The following is an 18,328-nucleotide window of genomic DNA, read 5'->3' on the forward strand; positions in this document are numbered from 1 at the left end:
CCTTGTGTCAGGAAGACAGGCCCCTCTCTAGGTATTTAGACAGAAAGGGATTTAATGGGAGGAATTAAGAACAGGTAATGGCGTGGGGTTAGAAAAAAGAGGCAGGATTATGGAAAACGATGAAAAGAAGGTTCATGGGAGCAGTGACGCGTGATAGGTATTTTTTGTTTGGTGGGGATGGGGTGGGGCCACGTGGGCTAAGCTGTGAGTCGTGGGTGTGGAGGGCAGAGGGGGCAGGGTGAGTGGGCCACGAGGCTGGAAGGGAGCTCACGTCAAGCTCTGTGCCCCTCGTGTTTGCAGATGTCACCTGTCATGCAGAGGTTCTTAACTGGGGCCCGTGAGGACATCGCCCACCCCTGACACGACAGTCAGAAGTTTTGTGTGCCGTCTTCTGGGGAACAAGTCCACTGCTAAAAGCAGAAGCTGTAAGGGGAACTTGGGTTTGGAGCCTCTGGGCGTGGGCTGGGAATCGCAGCGACAGCTCTGCGCCCTTGGCCAAGAAATGACCTTGCAAGTTTTCTCTTTAAAATTAGGATCATAACACTTTCCAGCTCAGAGAATGTTGTCAGATTTAAATGAGATTATGTGTGTCAAGTTTTTATCATAATGCCCACCAAGTGGTAATAATTTAATTTAAAAAATATGCATAGGGCTTCCCTGGTGGCGCAGTGTTTGAGAGTCCGCCTGCCGATGCAGGGGACATGGGTTCGTGCCCCGGTCCGGGAGGATCCCACATGCCGCGGAGCGGCTGGGCCCGTGAGCCATGGCCGCTGAGCCTGCGCGTCTGGAGCCTGTGCTCCGCAACGGGAGAGGCCACAGCAGTGAGAGGCCCGCGTACCGCAAAAAAAAAAAAAAAAAAAAAAAAAAAAAGCATAAATACCATGGGTTTTTTAATTAGTCTGTATCCTATAAATGGCTACGCAGTGCTGACGTAGCAACCTCAGAAGGCACATGCCTGCCAGGCTTAGGTTTGTGTTTTGAGTCAAGGGCCTCTGTGCCCAGATTGGGGGCCAAGGAAGCTTGCAGGTTAGCTTTGCCTGTCATCGTGACCTTGAGGCTTCCCTGCCCTTTAGACACCCCAAATGGCTTCGGGGCTCAAGGCCCCGGTACCTGTTCCCAGTTCCTGCGCCTCCCCTCCCCCTCCCCCCGGGTGCAGGCTGTCACGCATCCGACCCCAGGCCGCCCGTGGGACCAAGGTCACTGCAGGGCCGAGCCAGCCTCCAGAACAGAAGCACGTTCTAGGCTTGACCAGTGCTGGGCCCGGCATTGTTTTCACCGGGAGCTTTAAATTAGCACGTGGTCAGAGAACAGCGCCAGGTGTTCATCCTGAGATCCAGCCCCCGGGGTCCATCGATCTGACTGGCTAAGGCGGAGCCCCTCCTGCGGCCGCTTCCCCAGGAGTCTGGCTGAGGGAAAGGGTAGCGCAGACGCAAGGGAGAGTCGGTGCCCCTCACCTTGTCTTTGATCCGCTCTGGGAGGAACTTCAGCTCGACAGCAGGAGCGTCTGTGATGAAGCTCATCACTGTGAATTAGTTGACGCAGGGAGCCTGGAGCGTGAGAGCGTGACCCTGTTCCAAACCTGCTGGCCCATGCTTGTGACCCTCGTGTTGCCCTCCAGTGTCCCAGCCTGTTCCTTTTGTTAAGGAAGAAGCAACAGCCTTTGGGTATAACATATTTGTTTTAATTTATTGCGTGCAAGTTATTTTAAAATCAAATATAGTATAGCTGATCACTTTGTTTTAAAGCAGAAACTAACACACCATTGTAAAGCAATTATACTCCAATAAAGATGTTAAAAAAATAAATAAATAAAATATGGATATATCTCCCTTTGCTCCACTGAAAAGATGAATTACTTCAGTGGCTGCAAAAGACCGTTTATTTCAGCCCTGATGCTTGGTTCTGCTTTGTTATAATTTCTAGGTTTCTGTTTGTCATTTTTTTTAAACTCCAGAAAATGACAGTGATGATACTGGGAAGACTTTTATGGAATATTCAATTTCCTTTTAGTAAGAATTCTCTTTGCCACCTAACAGGCATCTTGAAAATGTTCATACACTGTGGACTTCTAATTCTGGGACTCTATCTCTGGAAATAAGTAAACACTCAGAAAATGCTTTAATATTAGCATGTGTATTGCAATCTTAGTAAAAGCAAACAATTGGAAACCACTGAAGTGTGATGGTAAGGGGGTGGCTGTTACACCACGTAGCATCTATGCAGTGAAATCATATATATCCTTCCAAGGTGATGCTTTAGAACATTTATAAAAATATGGGAAATGCCTTAGTGTACGTTTTTAAAGTAGCATCACTAAATAATCCGTAGATGAAGTATAATGATGTAAAAAGTGATCAAAAATTTCAACATGGAACTCTAGCTTCTTGTGTTTTCTCCTTCCTTCTTTTTCATATATCCCAAATTTTCTAAAATAAGTTTGTGGGTTATTTTTTTTAAAGATTATTTTGATGTGGACCTTGCTACGGACGTGCAGGCTCAGTGGCCATGGCTCACGGGCTCAGCCGCTCCGCGGCATGTGGGATCTTCCCGGACCGGGGCACGAACCCATGTCCCCTGCGTCGGCAGGCGGACTCTCAACCGCTGCGCCACCAGGGAAGCCCCTGATGTGGACCATTTCTAAAGTCTTTATTGAATCTGTTACAATAGTGCTTCTGTTTTATGTTTTGTTTTTTTGGCCGCAAGGCATGTGGAATCTTAGCTTTATGACCAGGGATCGAACCGGTACCCCTGCATTGGGAGGAGAAGTCTTAACCACTGGACTGCCAGCGAAGTCCCAGTTTGTGGCTTATCAGTGGGAAAACTTGTTTAAAAATTACTATCACCCAGTCCCTAGACCAGCAGGGAAGTCATAATACACGCCTCTGAACTACAGGACTTTTCAATTCGAGTAGCTAAGTGCTCTGATTTCTAGAACAAATGCTAGTGGCCACATAAGCAGTTCTCCAGGGGCTTGTATTTTCAGTAGAGATTTTCTAAATTGCTTCTAAGAGACCCATTAAAATGATCCTATCACATCATTGAGGCCCCGCATGAGAAGAAGATGCAAGAGAATGCAGGCTTACCCATCTCGGTACTGTTTCCAACATCAAGTCAAAGAAATAAGGATGCGCTCCAGGAAAAAATGATGGTCCAGATACGAAGGGAGACCTGCCAGCTTGCCCCCTTCAGGGTCGGCCTGTTTCTCTCGATTTCTTTAATTGCTCTTCTGTTTGCCCCAAAACCTTGTTCCCTACCCCACTGTGTTCTTGACCTTCCAGGCTTCTACTCATCTCTTCTTGCCTTCCCCTCTCTCTGCACCAAATTCCCAGGGCTCAGTGATCTGAAAGTTGCCTTATTTACTTTGCTTTTAGTGTTCTGCCGAAATTGAGCAGAGTTACGTAGAGTACAAACTCCACTAGATAAGGCAGTTTCCACATAAAATTTGATGATGAGAACTTACATTTGCGTCACAGATTTCATTGATCACCTTCTTCACAGTTTCCGTGGTGGAATAAGAATATAAGCAGATGAAAAAACTATTTTTAGTTAAAACATCTTCACATCTACCATATGAATGGTTGGTCCCAGTATTCATTGTCGGAAAAACGGTCGATGCATTTCTTTTTTAAAAAATGCCTTGTGATTCATTTTTCTCGGTAAGCTCAGTCACATTTCAAAAAAGACACTAACAAGTGAACGTAACGTTGTGCATTTAGATTAGCTTTAGAAGATATTTTGAAAAGATGCTTATAAATAGAGGTTGCCCAAGAGATGATATAAGATGTGCTTCAGCGTTGCATAAATATTTGGTGTCGTGGTGTTGTAGGATAATAACAGGCTACCGTCCAGCTACGCAGACAATGAGATACATCTTTTTGAGGAAAGAATTCCGCTGATTCATATAAAAAGTATGACTTTTTTAAGCCAAGAAAAATAGCTTGTAAACAGGGAAATGTTTATGACATGTGAGGCACCATAAATATGCCTTAAATAGTTCCATTTCTGGCTTGTCCACTTACATTTTTCTTTTAGATCAACAAATACGATATGCAGAAATCAACATGAAAAGAGGTTTCAGGAAGGGTCTCCGGGGCCAACAGGAGCCGCATCGGTTCTCTGCCGGCTGAGAGCTGGGCTCTTAGCTTTAGTTTTCTCGGTGTAGAGAGTGAAGAAAACAGCGTATATTCAGAACCTGGAGCTGTGATTAGAACAATGCAGGGCCTCGAATGAGCATCGGCTCTGTGGCTTCCACAGCCACACCCCCTTGTGCCTTTCCGGGGATGAAGCCCTCGTGTCCTTCAGCCTCTTATCCTGGTCACGACGGGCCACATGCAGCTCCTTCAGTCCCAGGAGAATCTCGCCGTGTTCCAGGGGCGTGAACAGGAGAGACTGGAATTTTAATGCATGTCGATCTTCAGCGTGTGTCCTCCGTGCACTGTACTGGACCCCTCCCCACGTGTCTGTGAATTCACCCCATCTTCGCGGTGGAATTAGAGCGCTTTAGACAACGTGGGGAACGTGCCTTGATTTGCACAAATGTATTCGAGAAGAAAGCCAGTCTCCAGGGTAATGAGAATGGTAAACACTCTAGATTGGGGGCTTATCTATAAATTAACCCACAGCAAGTTATGCTAGACTGTTACCAGCCTCAGTAAGCTACTTGTAGAAAGAAAAGAGCCAGGTGTGTAATGTGCAGGCATCTCCCATCCCTGGGTGTGTTTGGGCTGTGTCTGGGTTCAGTGTGTGCACAGGTGTGTGTGTGCCTGTGACTGTTAATTTAGGAAGAGGAAAATACCGCAAAGGTATTCACTGTGCCTTAGCTCGCAAGTGAATCTGGTTGCTTGTTGGCTTCCTTTGCAGAAAATCATGTAAGATTTCCAGCCTGAAGCTCGGAACTTAGAAAATTACAGCCATCTAGGTATTGGAGTTGCTGAATGTAAGAAAATCTGTGAGAACAAAATCCCTTTGGATCTTTTCTCTCCTTGACTATGATATTCAGAGCTGCTCTGGCTTCTGTCTGATACAAGAAATGCAAATGCACTTGCTGGGTGGGGGAGCCTGACACGAGACGCTGGACCACTCCCAGCCTGAAGGAAACTCATTTCTGGGTTTAAGTGTGTTTATGACTTAGGAACTACTGTGAGGAACTGAGTTTGTTGGGAAGCATCTAGAGCCTGGATCAGGTAAGCGGAGCGGTCAGTTTGTTATAGAATTGCTAATAAATGGAAGCATCTACTTTTTTTTAAATGAATTGGAGGAAGTAAAAATCAGTGTATTATGACATGTAGAAGTCACACTTAACAAATGATGAGTTTTGCTTTGGGACTCAGAGTTGCCATTTTAATTCTGCCATTGGCTCTTAGTGGTTCTGTCGGCAAGGTTACCCTCTGGATCCTGTAAGCCCTTCTGCACACTGGGTGTCTTGAATATAATTTTTTGTGGAGCTGTCAGAGTTTATTCTGTGGACTAAGCCAGGGTGCACCCGGCATCAACTGTGTCATGTCACCCAGTTCCTGGTGCGCTCCTGGGGTACTTGCTTCTGTGGGGCTTGCCTAGACTGGGCTTTGCAGAGTTTCTCCCGCTGCCTTCAGGATAGACTTCCCCATCTCTGTCAGGCAGCATCTGGACAAAAGTACCCCCTGAGCTAACGTTTCACAAGATCAAGCAACCCCCACGTGGCGTGGACGTGCTGATGAATGCAGGACACGCTGGCGTCTTGCAGGAGTACCCCTCCCTGCTGCACGCCGCCTAAAGGGTAACGGGGAGAACCTCCTCAGATTAAGTAGCAAATGTAGTGTGAAAGACTCTCTCCTGAGTTGCGTAAGACCATCTTACGTGGTTTTATTCAATATTTCTTGACCATGTATGATACTCAGGGTGGATCTGGGGAGAGAGAGGGTATGATGTAATACAAGGAACTGAGCCAGAACGGGCTGGATTGGGAGTAGCCAGTTGGAAACAGCTCCACAAGCCAAGCATCCACTCGCCAGTTTCTAGAGTCCAGATCATAATATTTCAGCGACATGGTTAGTGATAGGGCTTGAGTCCTGCCGGGGATACAGGTGTTGGGGTGCATGGGAGACGCAGAGCTTGTCATGGAACTTGAGGAGTCACACGTCTTCCTGGAGTGGATTAATTAGCCCAAGTTGAGTGAAATGCAGACCTGGAGATAAGAAACCTGGAGGAAGTAGGGAGGAGGGTGTCCACTGAGCCCCTGTGTGCTCTGAGCACGCATCCAGTTTCACTTAGTTATCATTTCATCCTTTAAGACACGTCTCACGGCCCAGAACGTGGGCTGTTGTGGTCAGTGCCCCATATGGCCTTGAGAAGAAGGTGTGTTCTGCTCCGATAGGGGGGTCGTCTACAGATGTCAGTGAGACCCCTTGGGCTGGTGGTGGTGTTGAGCGCATCTCTGTCCTGCCGTGTCTGCTGTCGATTCTCTGTCTGCTCTCTCTGTCCATTACTGATTGAGGTGTTGACGTCTCCAGCTATGATAGTGGATGCGTCTTTTTCCTCTGCCATTGTATCCATTTTGCCTCGCATAGTTTGGCAGAGCTCTGTGGTTAGGTGCGTACGTGTTGAGAATTGTCACATCTTCTTGGAGGACTATGCGATGACCGTCTTTATGCCTGATGCGTTTCCTTGATTTGAAGTCCGCTCTGCCTGAAGTGAACAGGGCTACTCCTGCTTCGCTTAGATTAGGGATAACGTGGTATATTTTTCTCCATCCATTTGCTTTTAATCTACATGTGTCTTTAAAGTAGGTTTCTGGTAGACAACATTTTTTTTTTTTATTCACTCTGACAGTCTCTGTCTTTTAATCAGTGCATTTAGACCATTGGCATTCAAAGTGATTACTGATATAGTTGGATTCATATCTACCATATTTGTTACCATTTTCTATTTTTTGCCCTTGTTCTTTTTCCTCTTTTTGTCTTCTTTAAAACTCACTTAAAAACACACCCACTAATTAAATATTATTATCCCCATTTCGTAGACGTGGAAAGTGAGACTCAGAAGCACTTAATATCCTGCCTCAGTTTATGCATTTAGTCACTAGTGACAACGGGATGGAAACTTAGAAACGTCTGGCTAGTAAATCTCTGCTCCCTGCATCCCACAAAACTGCTTCCCATATCTTCATCTCATTTAAAAGTTTTCAACTCCTATTCAAGGCTCCACACCATTTATAATTGGTTAAAGTTTAGTTATTATGAGAGGAGAGGCACCCTGCAGTTGGCATTTGGAAACAGGCACTTGTGTGGGAGAAAAAGAGACACAGGCTCAGAGACAGGAAGTCAGACACCTCTCGGGTAGGATGCCTTTTCCTACGTTCTTGTCTGTGCTTGAGCAGATATGTTTAAATTTTACATTCAAGGATATACATGGTTTGAACATTACAGCACTGTGTGAAGACTCAGCCAGCCCTCCGAGATGCTCAGGCTGGATGGCTTGGGGTCGTCCACACAGGCAAAATTGCGCGAGGTGAGGTTTCAAAGAAATGGCATTCCTTTTTTATCGTGGTAAAATGTACAAAACAAAATTTGCCGTTGAACCCTTTTTTTAGTGTACAATTCACAGTGTTTTCCAGCCATCAGCACAGAAAGAACCGTCATCCCCTCTGACAAAGGTAACCAGGAAGGACAGCGGGAACAGGTGACAGTAGCAAGCCCCCTGACATCCTGCGGACACGTCAACAAGCTATAAACCACCCAGGGAGGGGTCTCACCCGGTGGGGGAGGGGCTCCCCTTCGCCAGAAGCTGTGCACTCCCCCACTTTTGCTTGGGCAGCAGGCAGCGTGCCTCGTCGCTTTGAGTTCTTGAGGGAGGTGATAGCTCTGTCCTCTTTCTATTTAGTCTCTGTCCTTTTCTGTGTTTATGTTGACAGCTTTTGTACGTATGTGGTATAATTTTATTTTCAGTATCCCCCACAATACTTTGGAAAGTAGATGACCAGAAAAGATGACAAGTAACCTGTTCTCCGCTATATGGGCGGCCGTTGTTTGGACACTTACTAGACTGAGAGATGCCACAGAAATACGAGCCCAGCTTTTGCTCCAAAGGAGTTAATTATTTGGAGTTTGTCAAATACACGCTTCTGTCCCACGCTTCTGTTTTTCACTCTCTTTGTGTCATCCCTTTTCTTGCAAAGCCTCCCCCAGCCTCCTTTGTTTCCCTCCTACTCACCCGTGTGTCCAGGTCACTTGTCACCCACCCCCACCCCCCGATTAACAATGTCCCATCCCGCCTGGGGTATCGCGTATGAGAGCGTTTGTCCCGCACGGTGTGATCCTTGCTTTTCCGTCTTCCCCTCCAGGCAGGGACCGTGCTTGTTTCTCGTGCCCTTTTCCAGCAATTGGTGGACGTGGGTGCTCAGTATGTGATTTTGTGCCAGACAGGCTGGAGCCAGGGCTGAACTGAGGAGTCGGCTTTATCCACATCGCGGGAGGGAAGGGGGCCCATGTGGGCAGAATCCCCATTTTCCATCCACCTCTCTCCCTCCCTCTTCCTTTGGCTCTGTGTCTGTGTCTCCACATCTTTCTCCATCTCTGCCTCTCTTGGTCTCTCTCTCTCTGTCTTTCTCTCTGTTACACATGCACACCCCCTCTGCCCCTCCTCCTGGTACAGGGAAGGACCACACCCCCCCACCCCGTGTGTAACAGGGACTGCGCTGTCTCAGGACACATCCGCCCTCCGTTTTCCTCCCATGCTCCCCTGTCTTCTGCACTCATGCAGTTTATTTCCGTGGGCTTAATGGCACAGGAAATTTTCTCATTATCTTCCTCTGGGTCTGGAATTTTTCCTGAAATAATCTGTGTATTTCTCCATTTCATTCTGGGCTGAAATTTACTTGTCAGAGCCTCAGCCGCTCATCTCCAATTTGAACGGAAACATTTCCTCCTGCCTGTTGCCTCTAGAGTCTCTCGGGAGCCAGAGACCAGGAGGTGTCCCTGCCCCCGCCCCCGTTATTACAAACAATCAGGAACACTGTGGAACAGGGAAGATTTGAATCTCAGAGTCTCTTTCTCCAGTTCTTAGCAACTTTCTTTTTATTAGATGTTGCTAGTGTTTCTATTTGGTGCTACTGTTAATCAGCCTATTTTAATAGTTTATTTTCTTCAGAAGCAGGTACTCGGAGGACCTACATCAGGTTGATTTTGATGCAAAACAAATACCACGATTGAGGGCATGTGGCACGATATTGGAAGGAAAGGTCGTGCCCTTTTCTTAGGGCTTCGGATCCCACCCGGGAGGGCAGCTCTGCTAACCCCAGTGCTGCCCTGCTTGGGGGGGGGGGGGGGTGTAATTTGCTCATTCATCGTTGCTTCCTGCATCCAAACAGAACAACGGTGAGCCGTCACTCATCTCCCAGCTCAAGGCTCTCACCTCCTGCCTTCCAGGGTAGCTGGTGTGGTTTAAAGCTCTTTCGCAAGAGCTGGGTTTTCTGATCTCGGCTTAGTGAATGTTGTCTTCTTACGGCAGAAAATATCACTTTTCCATCAGAATAGGGTATCATGGATCTCCATGTTGTGTGACAGAGACTAGTGATGTCGTCACGTGTCTGCTTTGTGGGAACCCTTCTCCCATTTTTCTCAGGAGTCACTGAGACCGTGTGTTAAAGAAATTCTCACACATCCATCATAACCTTCAGGGTGGTTGGTGAGGAAGGCACGGTCTCCCCGGTGTTCTGTGCGTCCCTACAGCAAGGACTGTGTTGTCCGTTCAGTGTCCCAGGCCAAGAATGAGTCCCGGAACAGAGAAGCCACCGGATCAATGTTGAGTTGCATTTTTTAAGAGAGTCAACCAGCCACTTATATTCATCACCGGATGTTTAAAACAAAAAGCCGCCCCCCTGAAGCAGCTCCGCGTGTGTGTTGATGTCGGCACCGAGGTGACCTTGGGAGTCTGGGGGGAGGGAGCAGGGCCTGGTCAGCCAGGCTCCCAGTTACCCACGAGCAGACAGCCCCAGCCCAGGCACAGGGAGGGTCTCCCGGCCCCCGCGGCCTCGCGGGGCTTCGTGGGCAGCTTCCTCGGGCCTCCGGATGGGAGGGAAGCGAAGGCCACTTCAGGCAGGAGGTGGCCTACATCGCTCTGTCCGTCGCTGGTCTCAGGGGTTTGGCCCCGGTGGGAGGAGAGATGCTGGGGTGAAACCTCTGCTGGGCGTCTCGCCAGCACTGCGTGCACAGGGGTAATGGGTGCAGATCCCTGGGGCCTGCGCCACCGTCTGCCCCTCTCCCAACACTTGGAAAACCCCCCAGGGGCTCAGCTCAGGGACCCACCTCCAGGGGCACGTCCAACTCCAGGCTATGTGGACGTCTTCAAAGGTCTGCCTCTCTGAGGCGCCTTATTTGTACCAATCGATTTTCCAGAAAAGATTTCAGTGCGAAAAGTCTTGCCATATTTTGTACTGGTGAGCTGTGGAATACCTACTTTCTTCCCCGTTACTGTAAATGCTGGAAGAAGATGTTGCATTTAATTGATTAATACATGAGATAAGAGTTTATTACTGGGCGTATTCTGGTTTACACCCAGAATGACGCTCTGCCCGCCCTTGAGGAGTGTAGTGCAGACCACGGATGGCGTGCTTTGCCCATCTTACCTTTAAAGGTGTTTAAAAAGTGGCCTTTGTGCACACGTGTATGTGCATGTGTTAGTACCAAGAGGTAGATATACAGAATGCACCTACATATGTAGAATACACACACAAAACACACGTACACATGTACAGTGTACATATCTGTGTGTGTGTGTGTATGTATATATATATATATATATATATATATATGTACGTCCTTAAGGAGTGGACTGTCTTTGTAAAGGCACGATTCGTTGACAATGTCAAGGAGAGCCCTCCTGGCAGCTCCCCACCTCGCACTGGCCCAGGCATCGATCTGGCAGCAGGTGATTCGGCGGAGGAGCTGCCCTGGAACATCCGTGCGGAGAGGGAGAGAGAGGTACCGCGTTGCTTAAAGCAAAATTCATCCTTTGCGCACCTTCCCCAACACGTGCCTGGGGATTTGAATCATTTCAGGGTCTGTAATTAGCACACATCACAGCACGCCTGTGTCTGGAGGAGAAACCCCACTGCAGTGTTGCTGGTGGACAGGGACACGCCTCTGAAGGTCACTGGCGAGCTGATGGAATCCTGAACACATCTGTCCACAGCCCTCTCTGTGTCCCCTGTCATCCCAGTGGTTTTCACCCTTTCCCTTGGGCACTGGTTTTCCAGGGATTCTCTGTGGCCTGGAGCCCACGTGGCCTCTGGGCTGTGCCTTCCACCTGCCGCTGGGTGGGCTGGGACCCTCCGTAGCTGGGAGCTTAAGGATGAACCTGCATGAAATCTGACACTTCCTTGAATATGTCTTATCCTGTGGTCCTGGGCTACCTTCAGTTCTTTCCCAGAACCTCAAGTATAACTTTTTTTTTTTAATTTATTTTTGGCTGCGACGGGTCTTAGCTGCGGCACGGGGCATCTTTGTTGAGGCAGGCAGGATCTTCTTTGTGGTGCCCGGGCTTCTCTCTAGCTGTGGCGTGCGGGTTTTCCCTTCTCTAGTTGTGGCGCACAGGCTCCAGGACGCGTGGGCTCTGTAGTTTGCGGCACGCGAGCTCAGTAGTTGTGGCACGAGGGCTCAGTTGCCCCGCAGCATGTGGGATCTTAGTTCCCCGACCAGGGATTGAACCCGCCTCCCCTGCATTGCAAGGCGGATTCTTTACCACTGGACCACCAGGGAAGTCTCAATTATAACTTTATAAATAAATTCCAGTGTGTGCTTGAAAGAGATGTGCAGGGTGCCTTTAATCTCACATGGAATTCTGGTTGCATTGGCTTCCTAACTTCCAAAAAATGTTCTTAACGATTGTCAAGATCAAAGGCAGGTGTTATCATTCGGGGCTGCTCGGCCCTCCGTGTATACCTACGTCTTTAGGAAGGAGAGCAACAGAACGTGGGCTAATGTTCATCGCGGCCTCTCTGGCAGAGCACGCCTTTTATTAAATTCTTTTTGAGATTCTACATGAATAAACATGTGCCTGGAGCAGCATAAAAGCTGGTTTCATAATCTATGTGAAGTCTTAACTGAATTTTGAATTTTGACAATCCTGTGAACAAAGAACACAGCCTTTTCACTCTCCACTTTAAAAAGTAAGCACTTAGGGCTTCCCTGGTGGCGCAGTGGTCGAGAGTCCACCTGCCGATGCAGGGGACGCGGGTTCGTGCCCCGGTCCAGGAAGATCCCACGTGCCGCGGAGCGGCTGGGCCCGTGAGCCATGGCCGCTGAGCCTGCACGTCCGGAGCCTGTGCTCCGCAACGGGAGAGGCCACAGCAGCGAGAGGCCCAAGTACCGCAAAAAAAAAAAAAAAAGTAAGCACTGAAAGAGTCTAAAACCCTTGGACTCATTCCAAGGATCTGGTGCAGTGGTTTCAGTGAACCTTACGCTGCTCCAGTGGGACAGTGTGGTGGGTGCAAAGGGCAAAGAGGGGCGGCCCCTGCACTCCACTCTGGACAGTACAGCTCACAGGGTACGCAGCGGGGCGGGGCTCCCGGAGGCTCGGTTCAGAGCCTGGACTTCCCGCTGCCTCTAGGGCACTGGGGGCCCTTTCACCCGACGCCAGGGTTTAGTTCTCTGTGTAATGAGACGACGTGACCTGGATGGTTGGGGTGAGGATGAAATGAGGGGAAGTGTGTGAAACCTCTTATTGTGATGACACAGGGCACGTGCTCTGCAAATCTTGTCCCTCTCCTCTCTTTGCTGCACGGTTTCCACGAAGTTGAGAAGAAAGATGCTCGCTGGCAATCCACTATGAAAGAGTCCATGCAGTTATAAGGGCTGAGAAGTTCAAATAATGAGGAACGCATACGTATCTAGAGAAAGATACGTATTTATCTCTGTAAATAAACTTTAACATACGTGTATATAAACACATGTTAGAAAAGCACACATCTCCTCTTGTGTTTAGGATGAGGATATCTGAGAAGTGGCCCACTGTGTCCTCCAAGAACTGGAGCTTCAGTCGGAAACTTTAAATTGCACATTTCACTGAGGACAGATTTGGTACAAAACAGATAACCAGGGACAAATAGAAAATAATTGATAATGAAAGTCCTTGGGCATAATTTTATTTCAACATCTTTATAAATGATCTGGTAGCAGTAATGGAATCTAAATTCTCTAAATCCATATACCAAGCTCATTCATGTCCCCATGCATTCATCCATCCACCCACCCACCCATTTACCCATCCATCCACCCACCCATCCGTCCTGCAGGGGTTGAGCAATGCTGTGTGCCAGACACCGTCAGAAACCAGCAGTGGAGACACCCAGGAGGCCATAATTCAGATTGTGGTAAACTCTCTAAGTGAGGTGTGAATAAGGCTTTATGGGAACACAGAGGAGGAAACTCTGCGTAGGCTGACCTGTGGCCCCAAAGACCAGTAACGGGCATAACGTCTTCCGGCGTGTCATTGACGTGAGCACGAGGAAGAAACCCGAGAGAACATCCTTAGAGAAAACCCGGCTGCGAGTCACTCTCACAGTTGCAATAGACGTGCCACGTGCCGGGGCAACGGTCCTCTCCTGTCAGTGAGGAGTCGCTGAATTACTAAAGGGACTGCAGGGTTTCTCTATAGGAATTTCTTAAATAAAACCTTTCATTTGCAAAGATTATCTTGAGAGGCAATGTGATCCTAACTGTGGCTAGCTCACAGAAGGCGGGGGGTGGCTTAACCAGAGACCACGGGCATAAGCAAACCTTCCAGAAACCTGAACAGGAGGAGAGGCCCCTTTTCCGGAGCTGGTGGTCGAGCTGTGTCCGGGCCTAAAAGCCTGAAGGGTCCCAGGAGAGAGGAGGTTGGTGGGAGTCCTGGGAAGGTCTGTCTAGACCAGAGCTGCGCATAAAGAGAGGAGCGTGCCCTGTGAGGTTTACATTTCCTAGTCGCCACATTTAAAAGGAACAGCAGAATCAAGTCAGTTTGGACCGGTCGCGCTTCAAGCACTCAGAGCGGCCAGTGCGCTGTCTGGGACGGCACAGCCCTGCGCCTTGAACGGGCTGCTGTGGGGCAAACCGTGCTCCCCGAGACCCCGTGGAGACCACGTTCCGGGTAGCACCAGGGCCTGAGGGCCATCAGCCCAGCCTTTGATCAGTGGGGCTTTCCCACCATGCACCTGAGAAACGCACAAACAAGTATGAAATCTGGAAATGGATTCACAGACTTTTTCACACGTGGATTTCATCTAGCGTTTTACTGTAAAATTATAATGATGTTTAATGTTTCCCTGCCATAATCTTAGAAATTCAAAGTTGCCCATGTTTAACAGAAAAGCACATGAAGAAAGTATTCCATGGTAACAAAAACGCTGTTTTAAGAATTACATTTTGCAGATGAATGGAGAAAGAAGAGGTTGTATATGCATACAATGGAATACTACTCAGCCATGAAGAAGAATGGAATGTTGCCATCTGCAGCAACATGGATGGATTTGGGGGCCTTATGCTCAGTGAAGTAAGTCAGATAGAGAAGGACCAATCCTGTATGAGATCACTCATGTGGAATCTAAAAAATACAACAAGCTAGTGAATATAACAAAAAAGAAGCAGACTCACAGATGTAGAGAACAAACGAGTGGTTACCAGTGGGGAGAGGGGCAATAGAGGGGTGGAGGAATGAAAGGCACAAACTACTGGATGTAAGACAGGCCCAAGGATGTATCATACAACACAGGGAATGTAGACAATATCCTGTAATAACTGTAAATGGAAAGTAACCTTTAAAACTGTATCAAAATTTTTTTAATTAAATAAATTGTTAAAAAAGAATTAGATTTTACTAATTCTTTGGCTCAATAACTAACTGATTAGTTCAAATTATTCACTTTAAAAGCCTGTCTTCCGAGGTTGATTGCAAATTATGACTAATAATGCTCGTCCCTACCTCGTATTTTTAAATTATTTTTCTAAAGTGCTGTGAACTGCTCAGAAGAAAAGTGCTGCATAAAACCAAAATGATATCATAATTATTATCATCCACAATTCCCGCTAGGCTGCACTGCTGAAGTAGGTCAAGTATTGGTCTGAAGCCACTTTCTTGTGTGAGTAAAAATTTCAAACAATTCGAATGACTTTTGTCCTAATCAGCTGGGGCTGCCGTACAAGAGGCCGCAGACGGGGGCCCTGTCCCAGCAGCCGTTTGTTTCCCACAGTCTGGAGGCTGGGGTCCAAGGTGCCAGCAGGTTCAGTTCCTGGTGAGGACCCTCCCAGGTGTGCAGACATGGTTTTTGGGTTGTGTCCTCACCTACAGAGGGGGAGCTGTCTCGTGCCCCTTCTTAAAAGGGCACTGGTCCTATAGGATTAGAACCCCACCCTTGTGACCCCACTTAACCTTAATAACCTTAATCCACATATAGTCACCCCGAGGGTTCAGCTTCCATATATGAATTTGGGGGCAGGTGGGGCACAATTCAGTCCATAGCAACTTTCAAAGCCAGCACCACCGAAACATGTACGCACTGCCCCTGGACTTCAAGCAGAAGGGGTGAAAGGGGCCTGGACTAGACGTTCGCCCCTGAGAGCTTCCTGCTCTCCCCTGACGTTTGCTGAGACGCAGCTCCACATTGATCGGACATGAGACACGGTGTTAACTGCTCAATGTCTGGAAAACACAGAGCCGTATTTCAGCCACATCAACCCGAGCGTACAGGTGGGAGGACATCTATCTCGTTCGGCCTGGCAGTGTCAGCAACACTAAACACATCTCGGTTTAATAAATCAAAGAGCTGGAGATCAGGTGCAGTATTTTTGTAAGAAATAAGAGTCTGACTCTGCCTGGCATCCCTAACCGCACCTTCCCGGGCACTGACCCCGGGTTACCAGAAAGGTGACTTACTTACGGGGTGCTGACCAGGCGTGGGACCCCTCTGCTCTGGGACTGCACCGTGGCCGAGACGGGCCCTCAGATCTGGGGAGACAGAAGGTGACCCCCGGAACAGCCCCACTGCTCTAGTGGGCAGAATCCGATGTGCATTTGTTTGTCTCTCACGCACGGTTGCATCTTCCTCGGGAGCAGCACTTCCGGGCTGTGCGGTGGGGGGAATACACAGTTGAACTTGCCACTTCCTCCCAGCCCATTTCTCTTGTGGCTCCGTCTGCAGAATGTAACCAAATGGGTGCTTGGCTGTCCTTGGACCCCTCCTCCCGCGGGGAGAGAACTTTCCTGGAAGAGAGAACAGGCAATGGGGTAAGAAGGAGGAAAGCAAGTGTATGAGGCCGATTGTCCTGGAGCTGATATATGGTGTTTCATCCCTAGTGCCATCCGTAAGCTTTAGTGATTTGTTTTTTCCTTTGGAAGATCCAACGTTTTCTTAATGGAGAATCAGTAGTTCTGTCTGTGCACGAGCCCAGCCGCCCTGTCCCCCGGCACGCAGTGGGGACTCAACCCCACAGGGGCTCGAGAGCCGGCAAGAAGCCCCAAGAGAGAAGGCAGAGTCTTGGGAACAGGAAGGTCGGGTGGTCTGACGGTGCCTCCCTGCCAGGCCTCTCTTCTCCCTTCTCTCATCTCCGGGGTTTGGGACTGTTTCTTACATAAGCTAATTCAGTCTTACATCTGCTTCCATCACCGACTGCACTGGCCATCCTGGGGGGCCCCTTCCATCCCCGCATCCCAGCGTCCTCTCTCCTGGACCAGAATCACAGGTGAACTTGAGAGAGATGGGCTTTTAAGACGTATTTATCTCCCCAGTAAATGGAGCGGCTAATGCACTTTTAAAGAAAAGTGGTGATTTTTTCCCTCTGTGAGGAGAGAGGACCCCTGGAAGACCACTCAGAGTATCCAGGAGACTTATTCCCAGTTCACAAAGGTCAGTGGGTGGAATCGGGGGTAGAGAGTTTTTAACTGCGTTTTCCAGTGCAGAGGCCATTTTAATATTCATGAAGTTGCAAGTGAAGCCAAAAGAAAGGTTACATCAGTAGCCGGTCAGTGTGTCCTTGCAGGGAACTAAAATATATCTGAGGACTTCTGATTTAGCAGCTGGGTTCTGCCTAAAGGAACAGGGGGCTGGTGAGCTGCAGATCACACAGCGTTGCTAGGCTTGAGCCGGAAACCACCGTGGCAGGAGCGTGTGGACACTGTGTGTAGCGGGTGAGGCAGCTGTTGAGAACCACAGAAGCCAGGATCCTTAAGTAGGGAGGTCTCTGGACGTGACTGAATGGCGAGAAATCTGAGGGTCCTAGGCTTTCACTTACGAAGAAAGCAGTAAATGAGCTATTTAAAATAATGACAATATACGTGCACCAAAAACAAACAATAAAAAGCTTACAGCAAAAGTAGAATATCTAAGGAAAATGACTACGATGACAGCTGATTAAAGCTGAGATTATTAATCCACTTTTTCTTTTAAAAGAAGAAGAAAATAGAGCAATAAAAGGCACAAGTGGTGATTGGTTTTTCTTACTCCAACAGAGTAAATTCAATTTATATTGACTATACTTAAAAAAATTTTTAATACTTCTCATAGCTAAATAGAGCTTCAGGAGAGAGAATGAATCAAATGCTGTGAAACTTCAGAGGAAATAATTTCTTGAAAGTCGAGTAACACTCGCTACATGAACACTTGGGCCCTGGACCTGCATGTCAGTGTTTTGTGCATCGCTGTTGCCATTAATTAACGTACGATGAACACTCTGGCATCACGGGAATAAGTTGCAAAGGCGCATATCTGGAATCACACTTGATACCATCACCTGTCATCCACGTAAAGATAGATCGGAGGGTAAAGGTCAGATGCACACGCAGATGGAATAAGGCAGGTGCGAGTGGGGAAACGGGGAAACATGGCAGCTGCCCCTCCCCCGGAGGTGAGCCCGAGGCCGACAGGGTGTCATCTGGCCTCGTCCAGGCCGACGCCCTGGGGTGCAGGGCAAGGGCCAGCGGCGCTGGGTTAAAGCTTGTTCTGCCACTTCCCATGCTGCCGTCACAGCCAGCGACCCAATGACCCTGAGTGCAGTTTCCTTCTTGAAAAGATGAAAGTAGGGTCTATCTATCAATATCTTAGCGAGTTGTGGAAATTGGAAATACCACACGTGAAGTGCGTGGTCCCTGGTGGTCTCCACACACAGTAGCTGTGGGTTTGGTGATTTCACAGGGCCCCAGACCCTCTGGGTCTTTAGCATTGCCCTGTTTGGTTTATACAAATCACGTGTTTAGTTTACGCTTTCCTTAAAATAGTGAGTCCTCACAACCTGTCGTTCAATAACATAACTTCGTTTAAAACTGCGGGATGGGCCTTAAGAATTGGTTAAGATTCTGACTCTGTCCTTCACAGGTTCTATTGGTA

The 18,328-nt window shown here is 48.3% G+C and overlaps 1 protein-coding gene across 2 annotated transcripts in view; it reads left to right on the forward strand.

Annotated features, from left to right (window-relative positions):
• The window catches only part of DLGAP2 (DLG associated protein 2), a 719,605-nt gene that overhangs the window by 415,999 nt on the left and 285,278 nt on the right, over positions 1-18,328 (forward strand). The gene's annotated exons all lie outside the window — the stretch shown is intronic.

Source organism: Delphinus delphis, chromosome 21 (genome assembly GCF_949987515.2).
Source record: "Delphinus delphis chromosome 21, mDelDel1.2, whole genome shotgun sequence".
NCBI classification, from domain to species: domain Eukaryota; kingdom Metazoa; phylum Chordata; class Mammalia; order Artiodactyla; family Delphinidae; genus Delphinus; species Delphinus delphis.